At 38.8% G+C, this 25,426-nt stretch overlaps 1 long non-coding RNA gene across 3 annotated transcripts in view; it reads left to right on the forward strand.

The window, feature by feature from the left end:
* The window catches only part of LOC123335033, a 280,541-nt gene that overhangs the window by 175,712 nt on the left and 79,403 nt on the right, over window positions 1-25,426 (forward strand). For all 3 annotated transcript variants that reach the window (XR_006553277.2, XR_006553278.2, XR_006553281.2), the window contains exon 3: window positions 21,946-22,052. This is a non-coding gene — a long non-coding RNA (uncharacterized LOC123335033). The remainder of the gene's footprint in view (window positions 1-21,945; window positions 22,053-25,426) is intronic.

The raw sequence follows: 25,426 nt of genomic DNA on the forward strand, positions 1-25,426 counted from the left end.
AGCTGACTCATTTGAAAAGACCCTGATGCTGGGAAAGATTGAAGGCAGGAGGAGAAGGGGATGACAGAGAATGAGATGGCTGGATGGCATCACCGACTCGATGGACGTGGGTTTGGGTAGACTCCGGGAGTTGGTGATAGACAGGGAGGCCTGGCGTGCTGCAGTTCATGGTGTTGCAAAGAGTTGGACATGACTGAACTGAACTGATAGTCAGATGGTAAGCGAAAGTTCCTGAAAAGACGTAATCTTTGATGCAGCTACTGCCTGCTGAGGCCCTGACCTGCCCAGTCCTGTCTGCAGTAGTCCTGAATATTAAGATATTGTGTGCCTGGCACTGAGCTAAGAGCTGCACATGCACGTTTTACTTATTAATCACACACAAAAAACTATATCATGTCGGTCTTATCCTTATTCCCATCTCACCAGTTAAAAGAATGGAGCCGAGAGTGAATAGAATGGTCTGCATTTGGGGCTGGCAAGTGCTGGATCCATGATTTGAACCATATTCTATTTGGCTACAGTATCTTTTCACTCAACCACAACTTCCCTTATGCTGATAGGCTTGCAAGGATCACTCAAACCTCCCAATACACAACAATGAGATAACTGAGCAGAAAGAAAGCAGGTGATTTTCTTTATGTCATACAGTGAATTAATAACAGAATCAGAATTAGAACAAAGGTCTCCGTGTTTCCTGAGTCAGTGTCAATGACTTTCCTAGTTGCTATGCCTAAGCATCATTATTCCTCTCTCTGTTTGGTTCTTCTCCATGACAACTGGGCGTCTTTTAGTTGTCCCTCTCATGACTCAATGCTAACATAATTTCTGTCCCATCTCTGCTTACTTAGGCTTAAAGTCCATTTTCATTCTCTCCCATTCTGATTATCCCAGGAGGCCCTAGGATCTCCTTCAGTTATACACGTATTAATTTCTCCACAAGCCATTTACCTAGATATTAGGTCTGATTTAGGGTGACTTTAGGGTGAAGGATAACACCACCACCTCGCCTGTCTCATTGCTGAGGGAAGGATGCTCTGAATATCATGGCCAATCATTTGCTCATGCCTTTTCATTATATATAATTACCAAGGAACCCAAAAAGGAACTTGTCAGGACTTTCATCACATGGACAAGCCAACGACAGGATGAGTCAGACAATGATTGCAATCAGTATGCTCGCTCATCTCCTTCAGACCTGGAGAAAAGCAGGACCAGCTAGCTATAGGGCCTTTGAAATCACATCTTCCAAGGCAAAGAAGCTACCCAAGTGAGAAGAAACTGCTTTTCCATTGCCTCCTGGAAACACTGTGTCATCACTTTTCATTGGTGTCCTGTGAAAGTTAGGATGCCACCTCCGTTTTGTGTTACGAGGGAGGGTGCTACAAATAATTATGATGTTGATATTAACAATCAGCAATATTGTGAATGCAATACTAATTTGGCCAGTGAGTAGGAAAAGAAAGAATTCCAAGCAAGGTTGAGGACTTATTTACCTCATTTCCCACCAAACTCAAATAAAAATAAATGCCTTCCATGTCCTCTTAGATTCTTTTATTGGGTTTAAATTATTCCAACTAGTTATTCACATGTTCTCTCTTACTATTTGTCATAGAGGTTCTGGGTCTTATTACCCAAAGTGTGGGAACTGTTGATCCTCTGGAGTGGTGGTTTCCAAATTCTGGTACAAGAATGGATGCTTGCATGATGTTTATACTATTGCATGGCAGAATGAATAAATAAATCTATACAGGGTACAGATTGCAAAGGTTGTTACTCCCTAATCTCCTTCGTGGGACCTCCACTGGCTCTTGGCTGCTTCCTCATCACAGTATTTCCATCCCCAGGAACAGTGTAGCACACAACAGGCTTTTAATACATATCCTTTCAGTAAATGAATGAATGCATTGTCGTGTTTAGGGAAGAGTTTTTTCTCTTCTGTGATTATGTCCTTTTTGGTGCTAAAATATCTTTTTCAAAAGAAAATAATATTAATAAATAGAAAATATTTTTGATGCCCTTACATGGCAAAACTAAAAGCTAAGGATCCTGTCTTGGTCATTTAAATTTGATTTTTTTAATTTCACTGGGTTGGGTATATAACAACCTGGAAATCACTGGTGTAATGTATTTCTTAATGTTAAAATGGAGGAATTACTGTCCAGAGAGAGGAAATAACTTGCCTGAAACCCCAGTAACTAGATTTTTATCTGTCTCCCCATCCCCCCTTTTGTTATATAGAATTATAGATTGATTCTTTCTCTCCTTCCTTTCTCCCTTCTGTTAATTTTTTTAGTCTTGTGTTTTCATAGATTATTGTGGTCTCTACAAATTGTAAGCTCTTTGAAAATGTGGGTCATGCTATATTCTTATTTTATGGAGTTAAAAACACCCTTTGTTTAGGATGGTGCTATCTGTGATATGGGACTTTGGCCTTGAAGATTAAGCTTTGTGGATACAAATAAAAGCAAGGAGCTCTTTTCCTTTCCTTTTTGTATATTAATCCCTTTTCTGACATATGGTTTGCTAATTTTTCCCCATTCTGTAGATTTTCTTTTCTTTCTATTAGTTATTTCTTTTGCTATGCAGAAGCTTTTGAGTTTGATGTGGTTGTGCTGGTTGACTGTTGCTTTTGTTGTGTAGTTGGTTTCCTGTCCAGAAAATCTTTGCCAAGACTGATATGGCAAAGATTAGTGATGAGTTTCATCACTATGCTTTATTCTGACAGTTTTATGGTATCAGGTTTTATGTTTAAGCCTTTGATGCATTTTAAATTAATTTTTATGAGTTGTGTGAGATAGGAGTTCAGTTTCACTTTTCTGCAAGTGTCTGTCCACTGCTTTCTGCTGCTGCTGCTGCTAAGTTGCTTCAGTCATGTCTGACTCTGTACGACCCCATAGACAGGAGCCCACCAGGCTCCCCCATCCCTGGGATTCTCCAGGCAAGAATACTGGAGTGGTTTGCCATTTCCTTCTCCAATGCATGAAAGTGAAAAGTGAAAGTGAAGTCACTCAGTCGTGTCCAACTCTTAGCGACCCCATGGACTGCAGCCTACCAGGCTCCTCCATCCATGGGATTTTCCAGGCAACAGTACTGGAGTGGGGTGCCATTGCCTTCTCTGCCACTGCTTTCTAGCACTATCTTTTCTTCATTGGGTATTCTTGGCTCCCTTGTCAAATATTAGTTGACCATATATGCTGAGACTTAATTTTTGGCTTTCTATTCTGCTTCATTTTCATATTTCCCTGATGCTGGGAAAGATTGAGGGCAGGAGAAGGGGACGACAGAGGATGAGATGGTTGGACGGCATCACTGACTCAGTGTACATGAGTTTGTGTGGACTCCAGGAGTTGGTGGTGGACAGGGAGGCCTGGTGTGCTGCGGTTCATGGGGTCGCAAAGAGTCGGACATGACTGAGCAACTGAACTGAACTGATTCTGCTTCACTGGTCCATATGTTTGTTTTTCTGCTAGTACCATACTGTTTTTATTGCTATGGCTTTGTAGTATGATGTAAAAATCAGGAAGCAACAGGCAGATGCAAATATGCTCAACATCAAAAAATCAGAGGAAAACATATTAAAACTTCAGTGAACTATCACCTCACATCTGTTGAAATGGTTATTATCAAGAAGATGAGACATCGGGTGCTGGTGAGGATGTAATGAAAAGTGAACTCTTATACACTCTTGGTGGAAATGCAAATTTTTCCAACTATTATAGAAAACAATATGGGCTTTTCTCAAAAAATTAAAAATAAGTTGTTGTTGTTCAGTTGCTAAGTCATGTCCATTGGGTAGTCTTTGCTACCCCTGATTTCTATTACAATTGACTGATTCGATCTTCTTGCAGTTCAAGGGACTCTCAAGAGTCTTCTCCAGCATCACAATTAGAAAGTATCAATTCCTTGGTGCTCAGCCTTCTTAATGGTCCAACTCTCCCATCCATATATGATTACTGGAAAAACCATAGCTTTGACTATGTGGACCCTGAGGTATACCCTACAATCTGGCAGTTCTATTCTAGGATAATATTCCCAGAAGAAATGGAAACAGGATTTTGAAGATATCTATCTATATCTATATCTATATCTATATCTATATCTATATCTATATACTCCCATGTTTATTGCAGTGCCATTTACAATAGCCAAGTTATGGGAGCAACACAAATAATCATCAGCGGATAAATGGATAAAAAAGATGTTGTACATATACATAATAGACTATTATCCAGATGTGATAAAGGAGGATATCTTCTCATCTGCAGTGACATGGATGGACCTTGACCACATTATGTTAAATGATATTAAGTCAGACAGAGAAAGACAAATGCAGTATGATATCACCTGAATGTTTAACTTAAAATCTCATAAAAAAGAGTAAAATGGTTGCCAGGGGATGGGCGGTAGGGGAAAGACTGATGGTGTTTAAAGGTACAAACCTGCAATTAGTAGTAAATCAGACACTGAGATCTAACGCACAATATAGTGAACATAGGCAACACTATTATACTACAATTTCGTAATGTGATACAAATCACCATGACAGTGATATATAAACATATATTCATATGAAATTATCAAAATAATACAGTGTACACCTTGTTGTTGCTTGGTCACACAATTGTGTCCGACTTTGCGAACCCACCAACTGCAGCATACCAGGCTTCTCTGTCCTTCACCATCTCCCAGAGCTTACTCAACCTCAAGTCCATTGAGTCAGTGGTGCCATCCAAACAACTCATCCTCTGTTGTCCCCTTCTCCTCCTGCACTCGATGTTTCTAGCATCAGGGTCATTTCCAATGAGTCAGTTCTTTGCATAAGGGGCCAGAGTATTGGAGCTTCAGCTTCAGCATCAGTCCTTCTGGTGAATATTTAGGAGTGATTTCCTTTAGAATTGGCTGGTTTGATCTCTTTGCAGTCCAAGAAACTTTGAAGAGTCTTATCCAACAACACAGTTCAAAAACATTAATTCTTCAGTGCTCAGCCTTATGGTCCAACTCTCATATCCATACATGTGCATCTTAATTTTACTTAATGTTATACAAAAAAAAAGTTATACAACAAATATGTTATAAAACAAAGATATAAACCATTATATCTACTACTGTGGGCAAGAATCCCATAGAAGAAATGGAGTAGCCCTCATAGTCAACAAAAGAGTCTGAAATACATTACTTGGGTACAATTTCAAAAAGGACAGGATGATCTCTGTTCATTTCCAAAGCAAACCATTCAATATCACAGTAATCCAAGTCTATACCTCAACCAGTAATGCTGAAGAAGCTGAAATTGAATGGTTCTATGAAGATTTACAAGACCTTCTAGAACTAACACCCCAAAAAGATGTCCTTTTCATCATAGGGGACTGGAATGCAAAAGTAGGAAGTCAAGAGATAAGTGGAGTAACAGGCAAATTTGGCCTTGGAGTACAGAATGAAGCAGGGCAAAGGCTAATAGAGTTTTGCCAACAGAATGCAGTAGTCATAGCAAACAGCCTCTTCCAACAACACAAGAGAAAACTACATATGGATATCACCAGATGATCAATACAGAAGTCAGATTGATTATATTCTTCACAGCAAAAGATGGAGAAGCTCTATAAAGTCAGCAAAAGTAAGACTGGGAGCTGAGTGTGGCTCAGATCATGAAATCCTTATTGCAAAATTCAGACTTAAATTGAAAAAAGTAGGGGAAATCACTAGACCATTCAGGTATGACCTAAATCAAATCCCTTATGATTATACAGTGGAAGTCACAAATAGATTCAAGGGATTAGATCTGATAGAGAGAGTACCTGAACAACTATGGATGGAGGTTCATGACACTGTACAGGAGGCACTGATTAAGACCATCTCCAAGAAAAAGAAATACAAAAAGGCAAAATGGTTGTCTGAGGCCTTACAAATGGCTGAGAACAGAAGAGAAGCTAAAGGCAAAGGAGAAAAGGAAAGATATACCCATTTGAATGCAGAGTTACAAAGAATAGCAAGAAGAGATAAGAAAGTTTTCCTTAGTGATCAATGCAAAAAAATAGAGGAAAACAGTAGAATGGGAAAGACAAGAGATCTCTTCAAGAAAATTGGAGATACCAAGGGAACATTTCATGCAAAGATGGGCTCAATAAAGGACAGAAACAGTATGGACCTAACAGAATCAGAAGATACTAAGAAGAGGTGGCAAAAATACACAGAAGAACTATGAAAAAAAATCTTCATGACCCAGATAACCACGATGGTGTGATCACTCACCTAGAGCCAGACATCCTGGCATGCGAAGTCAAGTGGGCCTTAGGAAGCACCACTACGAACAAAGCTAGTAGAAGTGATGGAATTCCAGCTGAGCTCTTTCAAATCCTAAAAGATGATGATGTGAAAGTGCTGCACTCAATATGCCAGCAAATTTGGAAAACTCAGCAGTGGCCACAGGACTGAAAAAAGTTAGTTTTCATTCCGATCCCAAAGAAAGGCAATGCCAAAGAATGTTCACACTACCACACAATTGCACTCATCTCACATGCTAGCAAAATAATGCTCAAAATTCTCCAAGCCAGGCTTCAACAGTACGTGAACCATGAACTTCCAAATGTTCAAGCTGGATTTAGAAAAGACAGAGGAATCAGAGATATAATTTCCAACATCTGCTGGATAATCATAAAAGCAAGAAAATTTCAGAAAAACATCTACTTCTGTTTTCTTGACTATGCCAGAGCCTTTAACTGTGTAGATCACAGCAGTCTGGAAAATTCTTAGAGATGAGACTACCAGCTCACCTTACCTTCCTCCTGAGAAATATGTCTGCAGGTCAAGGAGCAACAGTTAAATCTGGACGTGGAAGAACAGAGTGCTTCCAAATTGGGAAAGGAGTATGTTAAGGCTGTATATTGTCACCCTGCTTATTTAACTTATATGCAGAGCACATCATGTGAAATACTGGGCTGGATGAAGCACAAGCTGGAATCAAGACTACTGGAAGAAATATCAATAACTTCAGATATGCAGATGACACCACTCTTATGGCAGAAGGCAAAGAAGAACTAAAGAGCCTCTTGATGAAACTGAATGAGGACAGTAAAAAAGTTGGCTTCAAACTCAACATTCAGAAAATGAAGATCATGGCATTTGGTCCCATCACTTCATGGGAAATAGATGGGGAAACAGTGGAAACAGTGAGAGACTTTTTTATTTATTTATTTTTTTGGGGGGCTCCAAAATCACTGCAGATGGTGACTGCAGCCATGAAGTTAATAGACTCTTGCTCCTTGGAAGAAAAGCTATGACCAACATGGATAACATATTCAAAAGCAGAGACATTACTTTGCCAACAAAGGTCCGCCTAGTGAGAGCTATGGTTTTTCCAGTGGTCATGTATGGATGTGAAGTTGGACTCTAAAGAAAGCTGAGCACTGAAGAATTGATGCTTTTGAACTGTGGTGTTGGAGAAGACTCTTGAGAGTCCCTTGGACTGCAAGGAGATCCAACCAGTCTATCCTAAAGGAAATCAGTCCTGAATATCCATTGGAAGCACTGATGCTGAAGCTGAAACTCCACTACTTTGGCCACCAGATGGGAAGAACTGACTCATTGGAAAAGACCCTGATGCTGGGAAAGATTGAAGGCAGGAAGAGAAGGGGATGCAAGAGGATGAGATGGTTGGATGGCATCACTGACTCTATGGACACGAGTTTAAGCAAGCTCTAGGAGCTGGTGATGGACAGGGAAGCCTGGCATGCTGCATTCCGTGGGGTTGCAAAGTATCAGCCATGAATGCATGACTGGACTGAACTGAATACAGCAAATTAATCCAATTAAAATCAAGGAAATCCTATTAACCATCACTCTTGTTTCAGAATATAACTGGAGACAAGGAAAAATAAACTTGAAAGTGACTTGTAAACCCTATAAAATTTTGCCATCTGCAGTCCAAGTAGGGAAAAAATTGATTTATAGCAGATCAATTAGTTCATAGAAGTGGAATGACACATAGAGCATTCACCTTGAACATGGATTTTGAGACTAGATTTGCAAAGTTGATTGATGCCCCCTGCCTACCCAACTCTGAATCCTGGGATATTTTTAAAATATAAAGGACCACATTTCTAATATTTAAACCAAAGATATATATGTAGATGTACATGTGTGCTAAGTCACTTCAGTTGTGTCTGACTCTTTGTGACCCTATGGACCGTAACCCACCAGGCTCTTCTGTCCTTGGGATTCCCCAGGCAAGAATACTAGAGTGGGTTGACATGCCCTCGTCCAGGGGGTCTTCCTGACCCAGGGATTGAACCCACATCTCTTACATCTCCTATACTGGGAGGAAGGTTTTTATCACTGGTGCCACATAGGAAGCTCCCATATATGTAGATACAAACACCTAAATGAAATTAACTTTATTAATGATTCAATGAATGTTAGATAGACCTAAAAAGAAATATAATTTACTTTTGTCTAGGTATTTGCTCTAGATGCCTGACAAGAAACAAAAGGTGTCTCTTTAACTCTATTCTGTTAGTTTTTGCACCTTTTCACTTTACCTAGTATTCAGTTCGGTTCAGTTGCTCAGTCGTGTCTGACTCTTCTTTGCAACCCCATGGACTGCAGCACACCAGGCCTCCCTGTCCATCACCAACTCCCAGAGTTCACTCAAACTCACTGTCCATCGAGTCGGTGATGCCATCCAGCCATCTCATCCTCTGTCGTCCCCTTCTCCTCCTGTCCCCAATCCCTCCCAGTATCAGAGTCTTTTCCAATGAGTCAACTCTTCGCATGAGGTGGCCAAAGTACTGGAGTTTCAGCTTCAGCATCATTCCTTCCAAAGGACACCCAGGACTGATCTCCTTTAGAATGGACTGGTTGGATCACCTTGCAAGTTATTCATAAAAATCTAATTAGTAATTTGGTTGAAAGTTCCTTTTATACTAGTTGGTCAGAGTGGACGTTCTTACTAAAATTGACCTGATCTACTAAGGTCTATTCTTTTCCTGTCTGGTTCTAATTCCAATTATGTTTTATTTTACTTCTAACTTTGATTATAATTTTTTTATGTTTATTTTTTTATTTTATTTTTTTAAATTTTATTTTATTTTTAAACTTTACATAATTGTATTAGTTTTGCCAATATAATTTCTTATTTAAGTTGTTCTTGTTTCATATATATATATATTTCTAATATCTTAAATAATAGTGTAATAGGGAAAGCTTCCTTTTATTTTCTTTGCCTTTTTATATTATCTGAGTTTATACCCTTACATACATTAATTGTGCAAATTAAAAATCAAGCAAAATCAAAATGAAATTAAGCCCTAATCAACTAAAGGATCAACCAAGTCCCTGTTTCTTCTGCCTCATTCAAACTTTGTCCATGTTAATAAAAGCAATTAAAACAAAACAAATAAAACCTGATAAACTTGGGGGAATTTTTACTGTAATTTTCTATTATTATTATATCATGAACTCTTAAATACAGCCCTAAGTGTTGCCATAAGATAGGTCATTAAGGATGAACCCAGCTCCCAACATGGTTTTCAGTACAACATGCCCATATGCCAAGAGGGTGGGGGCGTGAGTAATTTGGGCATGGCAGCTCCCAGAAGACACATTCAGTATTAGTGTTCCAATCAGACACTTGGCTATGAGCCTCTGGATCCCACTTGTCTTCCTCCTACTGCTGAATGTCAACTGAGGAGAGCCTGTTCTTAATAGGAAGAAAAAAGAGATGATAGAGAAGGAAGCAATCCTTCTGAAATTGATTTGATGCTCTCAGTGCAGCCATAGCCTCAGGGGATGAAGTCATACAGTCAGGCTCCTGCTGTGTGGGGGACAGAGTATCCCATCCCAGGTCTATTCACAGGACCTTAATAAGTTCTAGGAGAAAGACAAAGCTCCTTGTGTGTACATCCATACCAGTGTATCAAATGAGTTATGTCCAGCCCACTCATGAGGTTCTTACACTTGTCTTGGGGACTGACCTGGCATTGTAGACAGATTGAGATGTGCCTGTGCAGGGGCACGAGTGTGTGTGTAAGTGCTTGGGGGTGGACATGGGGCACATTTATGAAATGGATGTGATATGCAATGCCAGGGCAAAAATTTCTGGTGAGTTTGAGTGATGAATTTAGGAAAGGTTGCATTTTAAGTTTTACCTATTATTTATACCACATACGTCCATTTGCAAAGTGCTTTCGCATTGCAGTCTCTAAATTAATCCTAACTAGATTCCAATGACATTACTAAGACAGGCATAATTATCTTTTTTTTTTCCCCAGATGGTACAACTAGGTTACACCACTTGCCTGCGGTCACATATTCAGAGTTGCTAAGTGGTACAGTCATGACACAGGACTCATCTCTAAAAGCAGTGTCTCTCCCTATTCCCAAACTTGCTGTAAATGTATAATAACTAGTTAGTTTGCTAGTTTAAACTCTTTAAAACTTTAAATTCTGACTATATCAAATAACTGCGGGGAATCTGGTTTATCCTTTCAGGGTGAGGTCATTTTTTCCCTCTGGTGTAAAAAGAAAAATTTCTCATAAAGTTGCAGTAATAATACTGCTGACATTCAAATTGTCTTCACACAGATTATCTCATTTGAATTGCAGAACAACTCTTTGAGATGAACAGGCAGGATATAGTTCTTATGACAGTTTAGTGTCCCTAGCAGTTCATTTCTTACTTACATGAAGTTTCACAGCCCATCACATGCACTTCCAGCCTTGGAAAATTTCTCCAACCTTTGTTGGTAACATTGTGTGTTTTCCTTCATTCTTTTTTTTTTCTTCCATATCCTGCAGCCTATAAATACTACCCTTTGACCCAGCCCTGGCATCCAATACTCTGAACTTGCCTGAGAGTTACACATTCTTACTTATTTGGGAAAAGAGTCAGTTAAACTGCTTTGAAAGGAAGAGAAACTGAGACCAGCAAATTTCAGTGACTCACCTAGAGCCTGCTTGTAACTCCCAACCGATAAAGATGCAGGAATTTCGTCATTATGAAGGCCCATCCGGAGTCTCCCACACCAGAGCTGACATCTGAAACAAGCCTAGTTACTGTGTATCTTTGGTGTACTTCTTATACCTCAAATAAGGAGAATTCTTTTTGGTGTAGTTAATTCAGGGGGCATTATGTTTCTCTAAATAGCTTCTCCAAGGGATTATTGATAGCTGGAATTTCATCTTTTGGTAAACAGTTCATTTATGTCTTTCACTTGTCCCTAGGAGATCAGAAATGTCATTGAGAGGGGTAACTACTGACCTCCTTTTAACCATTATCTAGTGGCAGCCGGTCCCATCACTTCATGGCAAATAGATGGGGAAACAGGGGAAACAGTGGCTGACTTTATTTTGGGGGGGCTCCAAAATCACCCCAGATGGTGACTGCAACCATGAAATTAAAAGACGCTTACTCCTTGGAAGGAAAGTTATGACCAACCTAGACAGCATATTAAAAAGAAGAGACATTACTTTGCCAACAAAGGCCCATCTAGTCAAGACTATGGTTTTTCCAATAGTCTTGTATGGATGTGAGAGTTGGACTATAAAGAAAGGTGAGTGCCAAAGAACTGATGCTTTTGAACTGTGGTGTTGGAGAAGACTCTTGAGAGTCCCTTGGACAGCAAGGAGATCCAACCAGTCCATCCTAAAGGAAATCAGTCCTGAATATTCATTGGAAGACTTGATGTTGAAGCTGAAACTCCAATACTTTGGCCAGCTGATGCAAAGAGCTAAAGCATTTAAAAAGACCCTATGCTGGGAAAGATTGAAGGCAGGAGGAGAAGGGGACAACAGAGGATGAGATGGTTTGGATTGCATCACAGACTCAATGGACGAGTTTGAGTAAACTCTGGGAGTTGGTGATGGACAGGGAGGCCTGGTGTGCTGCAGTCCATGGTGTCACAAAGAGTCGGACATGACTGAGCGACTGAACTGAACTGACATAAACAAAAGTTTTAGTCCCTTTGCAAACAGGATTGAGGAGACAGAATATGAAGATAGATCATGGTGGGGATGCGTAATCAATAGCAGTCATAACAATGGCTACTTACTGTGCTCCTGTCACTTTTACATAACTCTACCTATCTTTTATCATCTACTCTTCAAAAAAAGAAAAAAAAAAAAAAAACAGTTCATAGTGCATAATATCATCGGAAGAGGAAATCAGTTTATGTTGAAGGAATAACTTTTTCAAGGCTGCTGCTGCTGCTAAGTCGCTTCAGTCGTGTCTGACTCTGTGAGACCCCATGGTTGAAACAGATTTTGTTTGTTGATATGCCCAATATCATGCCTTTCTTCTGTGCTCTCTGTCTCAGGCTATATTCTTTCAAGGAATCATACAAAATAGACTTCTTAAATGCAGAAGTAGCCATAGAACTTCCTGTTATTCCAATGGAAGAGACAGATACGGCCTACTTCTCTATGAAGACCCGTCACTCTTCTGTAACATCACCCTAGGGCCTAAACTTTTACTTAGGTACACTTCTTTTTAATTATGCTATGTTCGTCTCAGACTTGCAGAATCTGTTAGCCTACTCAGCAATTTTTAGAAAGAAAGGCCAATAAGGACTGTTTTTTCCCCACTTGATTGAAGTCGTAGAAACACTGAAGACTGTCACTGAAGCCCAGAGCAATTACTCCTGGAAGCTGTTCAGCCCACACTTGCCCCAGGCACAGACCTCAGTCACAACGAAGTCAGAAATGAGTCTGTGCCCTTCCTGGGATAGCTAGTTGATCCTTTATCCTTCTCCTGCTTTTCTTTGGAGGTCCAGGAAGTAGCTCATTCCATTTCTGTTGTGCCTTTCTGCCTCTTTTCTACATGTGCAAAGGTGAGGATTTTTGGGGGAGAAATATTAGGCATTGTTCAGTGGGTTGGGGAGGAAGTTCCTGCACCTTTGAAAGTGTATCCCAGAGAAAACATTGTGGTGGAAAGAGCATTGAGCTGGAAATCAGGGGCTCCTTGATCCTGGGCTGAGTTCTGACACTGAGCTGCCTTCTGACCTTAGATACCACACTGGGTAGCCACACTCCTCCCAGCAATTCAGTGTGCCTGAAGTGATAGCTACCTGTGCTCAGTTCTGCCCCATAGAAGGTGAGGACTGCTATTGTTGAAGTGCCCAGAAAAGTCTCTTCTCAGGCTCTTTTTTTATCTTTAATTTTTATTGATGAATTACTTAATTTATATTTGTGGCTGCACTGGGTATTCATTGTTGTGTGTAGGTTTTCTCTAGTTGCAGCACTCAGGGGCTACTCTCTCGTTGTAGTGAGTGGGCTTCTCATTGAGGTGGTTTCTCTTGTTACACAGCATGGGCTCCAGAGCGCGTGGGCTTCTATAGTGGCGGCTCACTGGCTTTGTTGCTCTGTGGCATGTGGCATCTTCCTGGACTAGGGATCAAACCCATGTCCCCTGCATTGGCAGGTGGGTGTTAACCACTGGACCACCAGAGAAGTCCTCTTCTCAGGCTGTTAGTCCTTCAAAATAAGTGGACAAATATGACACATAGAGATCATCTCTAAAACCATCTACAGAGGCTAAGTTTCATGAATTGTGAAATGGGGAGCGACTGCTAATGGGTACAGGTTTCATCATTGGGTGATTTAAAAAATGTTCTACAATTATAACAATGATTGTAAAATCCTGTAAATGTTCTAAAAAGCATGGAATTGGGGTGAATTGTATGGTATATGTCCTGGGGGAGGGCATGGATGGCAACCCACTCCAGTATAATTGCCTAGAGAATCCCATGGACAGAGGAGCCTGGCGGGTCCATGGGGTCACACAGAGTTGGCCATGACTGAAGTGAGTTAGCACACACATATGCACAAATGGTATATGGATTATATCTCAATAGAGCTACTGTTAGTCCTTTTTAAAGGACTTACAGGTCATGAGCTAATTGTTTTCATGACTCAGCACATTCTGTTGTTAATTTTGACCTTGAGAAATACGTGCCCTTTGTGACAAGGTGTGCTTTTCCCAAAATAAAGGCAATATATTCTCTCCACTGAATATTTGGGGCAAGGGGACATGGTGGGCGCACTGTTTGTACAGCTTGATAGGCGAGAACCTTATATTTTCTTCTTGGTATGACATTAGTCACACTTTTCTGGAGACAAATTAAAGAAGATTTGAGGGTGACTAAGTAGGCCCACCATCCCAAATACCTACCTCTACCCCAAAAAAGTCAATTATTCAACCTTAGGGGATGATGTTTGCAGTTTCTGGTTTCTTTGAGAAACTGAATCTTACTTTGAATGAATGCTTTAAATCTTCAAGTGAATAGGTTCATCCAGTCTGTTCCTATATGATGATGAATGTGGTGTTTCCAACAGTGTTGAAATTCTTGAAGAAGATGTTGAAAAGTGAGGTGTGGACTTGAAGTGGGAGAGAACAGAAAGAGGAAATGAAGGCACCCGAACCAGTCTTTGCTAAACTTTTAGTCCATGATCTAAAGCTGTTGTGGATGTTGAGGGAAGGAGGGGTTAAAATTCAGAAGTCAGGATGTTTTCGTTTTCATGCACAAGCTAGGTGCAAGTTGAAACTGGGAAAATAATGTTGTTCAGAAGAAAAGGGTAATTTAATTTGAATTTTTAAAAAATGTTTCACTCTACATTTATGTGCCCTTAGAAAATGTGTTTGAATTAGAGAGCAAAAGGAGGAAGAAAAGGAAATGATTTTTAAAAAGGAGATGACAGCAACAGAATTAAGCCCAAACTGTTTACATTAAAGGCCAGAAATGTTCCTTTCATCTAGGATTCCATTAACCTCAAGCTACACGGTTCTTCCCCCTTAACAACTGGGGTGACTCAGCACAGGACGTGATGCAGGGAATACTTGTGTAGGAGGCTATGGTTTCTATGCCCAGCCATCCCACCCCTCCCAGTACAAAAGATTCCTCTGGGAAGTGGCCCTTCACAGACTCCACTCATAAGTTTCCTGTGGAAGCAGGCATGTTTTCACCTGGTCCCTCCCAGCTGGCCAGAACTATTGTCTAAGAGTGAACATCTGACTAATTTATACAAAGAAGTCTCTTCCTTAGGATTTCTAGTGCCCAGTGCTTGTTTTCTGAGTAAATGATTGAGCAACATTCAATATAGAACGCAGTATTATTTTAACATCTAAGTACCCAAAGGGAGCTCTGAACAGAATATTTTCTGTTAGTGCTTCTAATAAAGTTTGGTGTTGTTATTTGCTTCACAGGTAGTACTACATAATGCATGGAATTGGACACCCCCCCCCAAAAAAAAACACCTCTCAGCCTATTGATAAATTGGTATCACTTAAATTGATTTATAATAGCTCAAACCACACACAATAAACCAGTAATTGAATTGAACACATCATAAACATCCATCTTGACTTGGCCAAGCAGATGATGCTGCCTTAAGTTTTAAATTTCATGATAAAATATTTAAGCTGATGTAATATAATAATAGGGCATTCGCGTCAGGGATAAGATCACTTCTCTGTGGCTTTGCTCCTTTAGGGGGAGAATGTATGAATGTATTGCTGTTACTAATGATATTTCAAGATCAATATCATAGCAATACCTAGGTAAATATTTTTGACATAGAAGAAGCTACCTGATGTGGAGAATAGCCTGAAACCTTCTTCTGTCCTGCCCATTTCTAACCATGTGAACTGAAACAAAATCTTTCTCCCTTTGAGTCTTGGTTTCCCCCATTATAAAATTATGGTATAAGATTAGATAAAATTTAAGTCTTGAATCTAAACATGGCATATATCACTAAACTAGGGCCTCTAACCAGACAGGGGCTTCCCTGGTAACTCAGACAGTAAAAAATATGCCCCCAAGGTGGGAGACCTGGGTTCAGTCCCTGGGTGGGGAAGATATTCGGGAGAAGGAAATGGCAACCCACTCCAGTAATCTTGCCTGGAGAATTCCACAGGCAGAAGAGCCTGGTGGACTATAGTCCATGGGGTCACAATGAGTCAGACACGACTGAGCGACTAACAGTGAGCTGAATCAGACAAACTCTAAATACTGCCAGTGCTCTGTGAATAATTTTATAAAAAGAGTTCACAATTTTGGGTTCAGAGGCACTAGTAAGTAAATGTCACATTTGCCATTTATTAGTCATGTGATGTTTTGACGAAGTCACTTAGATTATCTAAAGCTCAGTTTCCCTGAAATTCAAAGTAGGAATAAGTCAATAAAAATAATACCTTACTGAATTCTTGTAGAGTGCAAAGGACGTATTGCATGGGAAGATAGTTAAACTTTTTTGTGTTTTTCATGGTAGCAAAACATGTAGAAATAGTAGCAGTAAGTAGTAGTATTCAAGTGATTGTGATATCAACTTATGTTTATTGAGCACTAGTTATATACCGTCTATGGGGTCGCACAGAGTTGGAGATGACTGAGGCGACTTGGCAGAAGCAGCAGCAGTTATATACCATATATTGATTTGAGCATTATATGTGCACTGCCCCTTTTCATCCCCATAACAAGCCTTTCAGAAAAGTACCTTAATTTACCCACTTTCTAGTTAGAGCAAAGGGCTTATAAAACCAAAGTTAACTTGCTCAAAGACACAGTAAATAAATGGTGGTACTCAGATGCAAACCTGGGGCAGTCTGAGCCTGGAATGTGAGCTTTTACCTACGGTGTTATACTGATTTATTCCTCCAGTATAAAATAGATTCAGATTTATATGTGGAAATTTCTTCTTCCAGCAATGTTCTTACTTGAAATGAAGAGTTCCATTGAGAATACCAGAAAAGCTATACCCCCAAAAGATCTGTTTAAAGATGTTGGGGAAGTAGTAAGGCAGAGAGCAATTAACAGACAAGCCACCAGAGAGAAAAGGAGCTCAGAGAAGTGAAACTGACATTCAGCACATTTTTTTTTTTAATTGAGTCACTGACCAATTAAAAAAACTGCTTTAAATTTTTTAAAACTGAAAAACTGAGCAGAACTTTCACGAGTTTCATTGGACTAGGGGCCATAATACACTGTACTTTAAAACCCACCAAAAGGAGGGTCCTTGGTAAATAATCCAGGTTTTAATCATGGACTTATTCTAATAGCAGAGGTGAACTGGAAATAGATGAATCCTCATAAAGTACTGAGGTCTCCCTCTAAATTAACCCAATCCACAACAGTGTTAAAATAACTGTTCCTGTTCAAACTGCCTTGTTGCTTAGTTGCTCAGTGATGTACGACTGTTTGTGAACTCATGGACTGCAGCACGCCAGGCTTCCCTGTCCTTCTCTATTTACTGGAGTTTGCTCAACCTCATATCCATTGAGTCAGTGATGCCATTCAACCATCTCATCCTCTGTCATGCCCTCCTCCTGCCCTCAATCTTTCCCAGCATCAGGGTCTTTTGCAATGAATCGGCTCTCATCATCAGGTGGCCAAAGTACTGGAGCTTCAGCTTCAGCATCAGGGGTGATTTCCTTTAGGATTGACTGGTTTGATCTTGCAATCCAATGAACTTTCAAGAGTCTTCTCCAACACCACAGTTCAAAAGCACCAATTCTCCAATGCTTAGCCTTCTTTATAGTCCAACTTTCACATCCATACCTGGCTACTGGAAAAACCATAGCTTTGACTATATGGATGTTTGTTGGCAAAGTAACATTTCTGTTTTTTAATATACTGTCTAGGTTTGTCATACTAGACAAATGTATATTTTGTCTATAGTGTAATACGCTGTCTAGCTTTTCTACCAAGAAACAAGTGTCTTTTAATTTCATGAGTGTTGTCATCGTCCACAGTGATTTTGGAGCCCAATGCCTGCTAGAAACAGAAGCCAGTCTCTGCGGGCATCCAGAGCCTCAAATATCCTCTGAAACTGTTCATATAATGAAAATAAAGAATTGAATAAAAAATATCACTGGCTGTAAAAAAGACAAACAACTTGGGTGACTCAGCATAGAACTGACCAATGATGATTAGAACACAATAGGACTTCAAGAGACTCAAATGTTAAGAGTTAGGAATTTTAATTAGTTGTAACTAGCATGTTCAAAATATTAAATAACAAGATGGAGAATGTTCATAGAAAACTGATGTATTAAAAAACTAGGAATCATAATATCTCAAGTTAGTAATAACAGATAAGTATAAGAGTATATTTGCATAGTAGAGAACTAGAAGAAAGGTCAGAAGGAAATACATAGTCTGAATCACAGACTATGCAAATGTAGAAAAGGACAGAATGGACATGGAAGGATTAAGCATAAGTATAATTGGAGGCCCAGAGGGAGAGATGGAGCAGAAGCAATACTTTAAGGAAAAGTGACTTGGAATTTTCCAAAATAATAATTATATGTATATGCACATGTGTATACATGAATGCCCTTATGTGTATATATATATATTTTTTCCCTCTTTTGTCATTGTATTATTAATACAAGTGCATAGTCTGTGATTCTTCTTCTTCTCTCTTAAGGTAAATGAAAATTTCAAGCTATTGAAATAGTTGGAGAAATGTGGATGTTTAGGAGACTTGTACTTTAAGAGCAGAAGGGCCCTTTGATGATGTGAAATTTGTTTGAGTGAATGAGAAATGTTGGGGGAAAAAATGAGTACCAGAGACATAATGAATTCGGCTTCCGAGTCCTTGCTTCCTTACATACGATGGAACAGCAGATCATGGTTTGGGGACCAGGAGGATGTGAGGCAGAATTGTTTTTGTTTTGAGAGTAGGGAGGTGCCTACTCCCTATCCACTCCCTCATCAGTTGTGTCATTCAGCCTCTTTAAGCTTCAGCATCCTCCTCTAAACGTAAGAATGACAGTGCATTTTTCCCAGAATTTTTATGGTAAGTTACTGACAATGTATGCTAAGAACTGACCCAGTGGCTGGCACATGCATGGTGCCCTGTTACTAGTAGTGCCCCCTACATACCTTTTTTCTTTCTTTAATTAATTATGAAAGTAATTTCTGACTTTAACATAGGATTTCTTACCTCTCTGTCAAGGCAGTGATGATTTTCTGCCCAGCAGAACCAGAAAACAAGGAATAACAAGCACTCAGGTGCAGTATGGATTTTATTATCAGTAATATCAGTACCTCTGAGAATATTTGGTTACCCAGATGCTGGGACAAAAGAGACACAGCAAATATTTAGAAGTAACAGTAACTTCTTGAAAAGTTAGCACCCCAGTGAGCAAGGAAGGGATCAGGTAAGAGAGAAATTGCCTAGTCTTCAAGAACACTAACCAATGGTCACAGAACTATTTGGGGAGGACCCGCCCCTGTGTTTACTTCCAGTGGAATGGTTTTATTCTATGAGTGTATTGTGGTTTCCTTTTCTGTTTTATCCCTTGAGATCTTTCTCTTTCCATAATAGCAGGTGATTTGATGTTTCTTGTATTCCAGTTTCTCTCTGGTGGCATAGTCTCAAAATTCTTATTAAACATATCTGTCCCATTGGAGTTCATATTTTCTATAATATGCACGTACTTATAATGTGATATGAGATAACAGGTAGTACACATTTTTTACCCAATGATAACAAAAGCAAAACGTTTAAGAGTTGGAAGTGGGATATGTCTAGTATCTGTCCTGTGGTGAATCAAGGTCTTAGAGTTACCCAAATCATACTTCCAAAGGTCCTAAACCATTAAAATACATGTTGTCATTCTCCCATATTTATTAGATAGTAATATTGTCTTGAGAACTGGATGAGGTATCACAGGTAAAGTTATACATAGAAAACTTTCAATAATTATTAGTTGTTATAATGGTGAGTTCAGTTCAGTTCAGTCACTCAGTTGTGTCCGATTCTTTGTGACCCCATGAACCGCAGCACGCCTCCCTGTCCATCACCAACTCCCGGAGTCTACCCAAACTCATGTCCATTGAGTCAGTGATGCCATCCAACCATCTCATCCTCTGTCATCCCCTTTTCATCTTGCCTTCAATCTTTCCCAGCATCAGGTCTTTTCAAATGAGTCAGCTCTTCGCATTAGGTGACTAAAGCATTGGAGTTTTAGCTTCAACATCAGTCCTTTCAATGAACATCCAAGACTGATCTCCCTTAGGATGGACTGGTTGGATCTCCTTGCAGTCCAAGGGACTCTCAAGAATCTTTTCCAACACCACAGTTCAAAAGCATCAATTCTTCGGCACTCAGCTTTCTTCACAGTCCAACTCTCACATCCATGACTACTGGAAAAACCATAACCTTGACTAGACGGACCTTTTTTGACAAAGTAATGTCTCTGCTTTTTAATATGCTATCTAGGTTGGTCATAACTTTCCTTCCAAGGAGTAAGCATCTTTTAATTTCATGGCTGCAATCACCATCTGCAGTGATTTTGGAGCCCAGAAAAATAAAGTCTGACACTGTTTCCACTGTTTCCCCATCTATTTCCCATGAGGTGGTGGGACCGGATGCCATGATCTTCGTTTTCTGAATGTTGAGCTTTAAGCCAACTTTTTCACTCTCCTCTTTCACTTTCATCAAGAGGCTCTTTAGTTCTTCTTTGCTTTCTGCCATAAGGGTGGTGTCATCTGCATATCTGAGGTTATTGATATTTCTCCTGGCAATCTTGATTCCAGCTTGTGCTTCATCCAGCCCAGTGTTTCTCATGATGTACTCTGCATATAAGTTAAAGAAGCGGGGTGACAATATACAGCCTTGATGTACTCCTTTTCCTGTTTGGAACCAGTCTGTTGTTCCATGTCCAGTTCTAACTGTTGCTTCCTGACCTGCATATAGATTTCTCAAGAGGCAGATCAGGTGGTCTGGTATTCCCATCTCTTTCAGAATTTTCCACAGTTTATTGTGATCCACACAGTCAAAGGCTTTGACATAGTCAATAAAGCAGAAATAAATGTTTTTCTGGAACTCTCTTGCTTTTTCGATGATCCAGCAAATGTTGGCAATTTGACCTCTGGTTCCTCTGCCTTTTCTAAAACCAGCTTGAATATCTGGAAGTTCACAGTGGTGAAGCTGATGATAATGATGGCTGCCAGGGTTTTCTAGCAGGAGTTGCAGAAAAGTATAAGATGAATAAAAGGAAGTATTCCTCTTCTGTATAAAATCTATAAAGCATGCTGGATAAAGAGATTCTGCAGTTTAAAGCTATAGGTTTGTGGAAGATGAAACTAAATTAACCACTGAATCTACCACAGGTTATCTAAGGGATCATGGATTTAAGTCCTGCAGAAAGCCTTCATAGGTGACTGCCCTTAACTCTTTGGGACAAATACTCACTCTCTAACAAAATGCAAACAAGCCAGGTAATTTGTCACATGAGGATGACTGAGAGTCATTCTCTGTGTGTGTGTGTGTTTGTTTTTTTAATGGCGATGTAGTTGATTTACAATATTGTGCTATGTTCTTAAATGAGAGCTTTTCTTTCTACCTCTAGTAAATTTTGGCTTAAAAGGAAGAGCCAGGATGATAAAATTAGGTCCATGTTTCCTTGGATTTCCACCCATACCAATTTGTGCTTCAGAGATATGCTTCTACAGACAAGTTTAATAATATTAGGTTGGCTAAAAAGTTTATTCACTTTTTGTGTAACATATTATGGAAAAACCTGAACATACTTTTTGGCCAACTTAATATTTAGGAAGCAAGAGGGCATCCCTGTTAGAAAGTTAGGAAGATGAGAAAAATGTCATTTAGCTCTGCTGATCATTGATAAGACTGATGATGAAAGGGAAATGTACTATTCAGTTTGCCCTTCAAAGAGGACTGGAGCTTCAGGCTGCTGGGAACTCTTCAGCAAAGAGCCTTCAGCTGGTAACATCTTCATGCTGTCAAGGGTCAACCTCATCCAACGTCATATCCTTCCTAGATGACCCCCATCCAATAACTGATCAAGGTTGGGATATAAAAGCCCAGCCACGTGGGGATAATGTGGGTCATTTAGTTCTGGAATTTTCTGTGGGTTGGCTAAGAATGTTGTTGGGTCTGCTTCACAGCTCTCTGTTGAATCCTGATTTCCTCTCTTCCCTTCTATAGATGTTAATTCAAAGGGTACCCACCCCCAATAAAATGCTGCATCTTTAAAATGTTTCAGGGTCAGTTCCCTGTAAAACTCAACTTGTGACAGATTTCTACTACATGCGGTAAGTATAAAAAACTCTGAATTTAAAGTCTAAATATACCTGTGGTGGATTCATTTTGAAATTTGGCAAAACTAATACAATTATGTAAAGTTTAAAAAAAAATTAGAAAAAAAAAATAAAGTCTAAATATTAGGAATTCTAGTACTGTCTATGTCACTTGTTTTCAGACATCTCACATCTCTCAATGGTAGGTTTTTGTCTGTGTGTTTATGTATGTCTGTGTGTGTAAAATACGGATAGAAATACCTTCCTCACCACGTCAAATAAGAAATAAAGAAAGAATGGTGGTAAAATTGCTATAAATATGATAAGACAATTTGTAAATCCCAAAGCATGATGATGATGATAATTACAGAACCCTCATTGTGTGTTTATTTAACCTCTGAACAAGACCTTTGCAGATTATTGTTCCTATATTAATACATAAACATAAATATTAACACATTACATTCTTAAATGCTCTGGGAAAACCTTTCAAAGAAGTTCTTAAATAGTTATGAGCTTAGAAAATACAGAAATATATGTTTTTCTCCAAATGAATAGGTAAAAATATAATGGTAAAAACTGATGGCTAGAACTTTATTGTAATTATCCATATTTGTATTCATGTAACACAACTGTATATACTTTCATCTCAAAATTGAGATTTCTATGAAAGACAGATAAATACAGGGAGCTTCTGTTTGATATTTAGTTTGAATTGTATGCTTTTTTCCATTTTCCTCCATAGTAAAGTTTTAATGTTTTATATATTGAAGATGCTATAAAGAACATAACAGAGAGCATTTAATTAATTAGGTAACCATGTATCTTATACTTCTATAAGGAGATCAGGAACCCAAAAATTCAATTCCAGTACAGAAAACTAGACATTTACAACTTGTTTCAGGGAAGCTACAGTTATGCCTATAGATTGCAAATAAAAAGAAAAAGTCTATTAATTAACCAGACTTTCAAGCCTTAAATATTCCTTTATATTTATTCATACATTCATTCACCCATGATAATTTAATGTGGTACAATATACAAAGCTCATGGCTCCTTGAAAGCAGCATTTACTTCTCATTTTTATTCATTGTTACATCCCAAAGGGTCTTGTCCACTGGTTGGCGCAGGGTCCATGTTTGAGAGTATTTGTTGAATTGGTGCATGAATAAATGAACAGCTGAAAGCCAAAATGAATTCAGCCTACGTCATATGCCCTTGTCTCCTCCTACCACTTGCACCATGTCTCCTCCAGCCAGACTATAAATACTGCTGATTGTCCACATTTTCACTTTTACCTCAGCAAGTTCATCAAGCTCAGTATTCATTTTCTTTCAATTAACTGGAAAGAAACATTTGAAAAATATACAGATCATAAGTAGAATCGTGAATTTGTACAAGATGAATACAGTCATAAAACCAGCACCCAGGTCAGAATATATATGACCAGCCATCCAGAAACCTTCCTCAAGCCTAGTCTATCATGATTCCCTATATTTCACAATTTTAGTTTTCATAAGCTTTTAGTTTTAGCTGAACTTGAATTTATAACAAATGGAAATGCATGGAATGTATTCTTTCATATCTGGCTTCTTTTGCTTCATACTGTATTTGAGATTGATCTCTGTTGGGTATCTTCATTTCTTCATCTTTATTTCTGGACACTAGCCATTGTGTGAATATACTATGATTTATTAATTTATTCTTCTGTAAACAGACAAGTGGCGCTTGAGTTGTTTTCAGTTTTGGCTACTAGGGTTAATGCTGCTGTCAGTGACCTTATGTTTCCTTTGGTGCACATATTAAGCATTGTGTTGAGCATGCATTTGGGAGGGTAACAGGGTATGTACTTTTCAGTATATGTATTACCGAAGAGTTCTCCAAAATGATTGTATTGGATAACCCTCAGTGTATGACTGTTCCAACTCCCCCACATTCCTGCCAACACTTGCTATTTTTGTTTTTTTTCATCCCAGTATGTGTGTAATGGTATGACATTGTGATTTTAATTTGCATTTCCTTAATTAAATTGAGCTCTTTTTCATATGTTTATGGGTCATTTAGAAATCCTCTTTGGTAAAGTGGCTGCTTGACCATTTTTCTGTTTCTCTAAAAAAATAGGAGTTTTAGAAGTTTTAGTATATGATGGTTATGAATTCTTGGTAGATGAATGTATTGCAAGCATATTTTCCCACTGTATTCCTTATCTTTTACTCTTTCTATGTTTTCATTTTTTTCTGATGAAAGAAATTTCTAAATTTGAAATAGTCCTGTATAAGAAATCTGTCTTTTCCCCTCAGTTCATAAAGATAATCTCCTATGGTGTCTTCTAAAAGCTTATTGTTTTCCTTTCTCTGTTTAGATGAACATTCTACTTAGAGTTTTGCATACAGTTTGAAACAGGACTTAAAATCTGTATATATTTTCATATGGATATCTAATGTATCTAGCATAATTTATTGAAGAGACAATGGTTTTCCTTCTTCTCTGTAGTGTCTGTCACCATCAATCATGTGACTGTATGTGTGAGTCTATTTCTAGACTCTGTGAAAGTGAAATCACTCAGTTGTGTCTGACTCTTTGCAACCCCATGGACTATACAGTCCATGGAATTCTCCAGGCCAGAATACCGGAGTGGGTAGCCTTTCCCTTCTCCAGGGGATCTTCCTAACCCAGGAATCGAACCCAGGTCTCCCACGTTGCAGGCAGATTCTTTGCAAGCTGAGCCACAAGGAAAGCCCATCTAGACTCTTTATTCCATTTTATTCCATCAGTCTTTTTATTTCTATCCTTGTGCTAATATAGCACTACCATTATTGTTGTTACTTTGTAATCAAATCTGATTCTTGGTAAGTCTTCCAACTTTGTTCTTCTTTCTAAATAGTTTTAACTCTTTTCCTTTGAATTTCTGTAACATTTTGTAATCTGCATATAAATTATCTCCTCTCTCCTGTCCTTGCATCTACTCTCCTCTTCCCTTGCTTAACAAAACAAAAGAAAATAACTAAAACAAAAACTCTTGAGTAAGATTGACTGAAAATTTGAGCATCAATAAATGCAACTTACAAGACTACCAGAAAAAGGAAAAAAACAAATATTTAAACTCCACATATACTTTGAACTCCACAATACACTGTTCTGTATGTTTTGATTATGTTTAAATTTTCATGCTATTGTTATTCATTTTGTTATTCTCTATTGCCATTGCTTATTGCACTTCATGCTTACATGTAGTATCATGTTCTTTGTCCCTGAGGAATAACATGTACCTATATATCTGAATTCATATGTATGTATATAGTCTTACCAATTTTGGCCATTTTATAGTAGTTCATCAGCTACTTTCTTCCTGAGACATGTGCTACCTTTGTGTCTGTGACAAATCTTCT

This window comes from Bubalus bubalis, chromosome 9, assembly GCF_019923935.1.
Source record: "Bubalus bubalis isolate 160015118507 breed Murrah chromosome 9, NDDB_SH_1, whole genome shotgun sequence".
NCBI classification, from domain to species: Eukaryota; Metazoa; Chordata; class Mammalia; order Artiodactyla; family Bovidae; genus Bubalus; species Bubalus bubalis.